Raw genomic sequence first — 2,185 nt, 5'->3', positions numbered from 1 at the left:
CCCCCCCCCCCCCCTATGCTTTCTTAAATCGAGGGAGAAAGTTAGGCGAAGAAGTCACAAGAAGAAAACTTTCTTGTGGGGAGCAACAAGAAAACCTAAGTTATCTCGTGAGATCGAGAACCAAACACCCAACCAACACTTCAACTGCTATGTCCTTTTCTTACACCGATAAAGCTGCAACACACACACACACCAAAACAAATTAATCTTATGTGCAAACAAACAAACAAACAAAGACGTGAGGTTGATATTGGAAAACGCAAAGATCCTTTGAAAATCACTCCAAAAAGTTCAAAAAAATATTAATACACACGACTTCCCGTGGAAATGATTAACGAGTGAGAAGCCTAATTAAGCAAACCGGAGAAAATTACGTACCGAAAATCAAGAACTCAGAAATCAAAAGATACAACTTTTCTAACCGGAGCAAGAATATGAATTATTCAGAATGTGAATAAAAGAAGATGTAGATATTTAAAAGAGAGAGAAGTCAGAATAATTGGGCAATATGTTGAAAAGTTGCACAGATTCAAAAGCCCCTGCAAATTGTATTTTAAAAATGTTTTTTTTAAAAGGGCGCATTCATCAATGATCAATCACTGAATAATTCTTCACTAGAATTATATTTTCTGTATATAATTGACGATTTTTAGTTATATTATGTTACGTATTCTAGCGCAATTCTGATATTGATCATGTATTTGAATTGTTTTTTTGGTCATTTTACATTTCTTTTTTAGTAAAAATATCTAATATCAATCAACTTTCTGAAACTCAATGATGTTTTTTATTTTAAAAAGAATCTCAATTATGTCGTTTAAATACCAAACTCTATAACGTCATGAAGTGTTGTCACATGTAAAACTTGCGTTTGAAACAATTAAACCTTAACATATACATTTTTCTAGTTCCAAAACAGATTTAAAACAGGCAAATATTTGTTTCTTTAATAATAATACAAAAAGGGGGAAGATGATGGGAGGACAGCTGGTTGTGATGAGAGGTGTGGGGATGGGTGGATCTTGACATGCGACCATGATTAACGGAATTAACTACCTGTTCATTTTTTGGAGGGAGTTGAATATTTCGTTAGTAGTTAATTAGTTTATAATTTTACTTTAAACTTAATTCGTCGCAGTCTTAGTTTACTTGATAAATATGTCAACTGTTTCTTTAAAGCTTTTCGACCATTTCAGCAGATAAATTACATGCATACTAGCACATATTAAAAACAATCATTAAACGGAAGGTGGCTCGGCATTATAAAATAATCAAACGAAGAAGTCCGCACAAGCCAAATGATCCAAAATAGACCACGATCCTGATTTGTCCCAAAAAAAATGACCACGACCATGAATTTTACAAATACTATAACCTTTGAACAAATACACGATTATAAACGACTCGTATTCATAGTACTTAGTAGTTTTCATGTATTGACAATACATAGCATCTTTTGAATAAATCTTTACTTCTCCTCATCAATTCTATCTTCATGTTCATCTCATTAAAGATTTCAATCTGAATATATATTTTTGTATTGTGAATAGAATCGGTGTCAAACTATTCATTCACAGTCCAGATACGATTGCACCTACATTTACATAACTAAAACTGATCTACCTTTCTTTTCTTCTAAGATTATACTGAAACGTGCAAATTAAAGTATTATATCAAGTTGTTCTTGTCTTGTTATGCCGACCTCTGATATCTTTAATGCGCCAATTACGTCGCTATGCGAACTCGTTGGTCGTCCTCTTCGTATTATGTTTTGTAATCATTAGTTTCTCTAGTTGTCTTGAAAATAGGTTCACCCAATAACCCGAGAATGTAAATATCATTTGTACAGCATATAGTCAGAAACTTCCCTTAGATATATGAATATATTCTAACTTGGTTAATAATCTAAATTGGTTTGTTTCACGTTAAAGTTGCATTTTATGATTAGAAAACGATTGAATAAGATGGTTTTTGCTGATAATTCATTTGTAATTATGCGTCCCTCGACTCCTCTATAATTTTCTGAAATACTGAAAAGGAAAAGACACAGCGACATCAGACATGCGTATAATAATATTCTGAAAATGACCACCTTATCGTCTGATTTATGTGGACGAATAAAATTGGTTTTTTTTTTCATTTGTTACATAATTTCATTAACTTAAATATATAAAACTCGGCTTTT

The 2,185-nt window shown here is 32.1% G+C and overlaps 1 protein-coding gene across 1 annotated transcript in view; it reads right to left on the bottom strand.

The window, feature by feature from the left end:
- Positions 1-619, bottom strand: part of LOC106322926 (putative glucose-6-phosphate 1-epimerase) — a 2,981-nt gene extending 2,362 nt beyond the window's left edge. The window contains exons 1-2 of the mRNA XM_013761085.1: positions 379-619; positions 15-174 (exon numbers count right to left, since the gene is read on the bottom strand). The gene's annotated coding sequence lies outside the window, so the exon portion shown is untranslated. The remainder of the gene's footprint in view (positions 1-14; positions 175-378) is intronic.
- Between the last annotated feature and the right edge of the window lie 1,566 nt (positions 620-2,185).

Source organism: Brassica oleracea, chromosome C1 (genome assembly GCF_000695525.1).
Source record: "Brassica oleracea var. oleracea cultivar TO1000 chromosome C1, BOL, whole genome shotgun sequence".
Taxonomy (NCBI): Eukaryota; Viridiplantae; Streptophyta; class Magnoliopsida; order Brassicales; family Brassicaceae; genus Brassica; species Brassica oleracea.
Note: the sequence above shows the minus strand (reverse complement) of the source record. Positions and strands in the feature narration are given on the sequence as shown.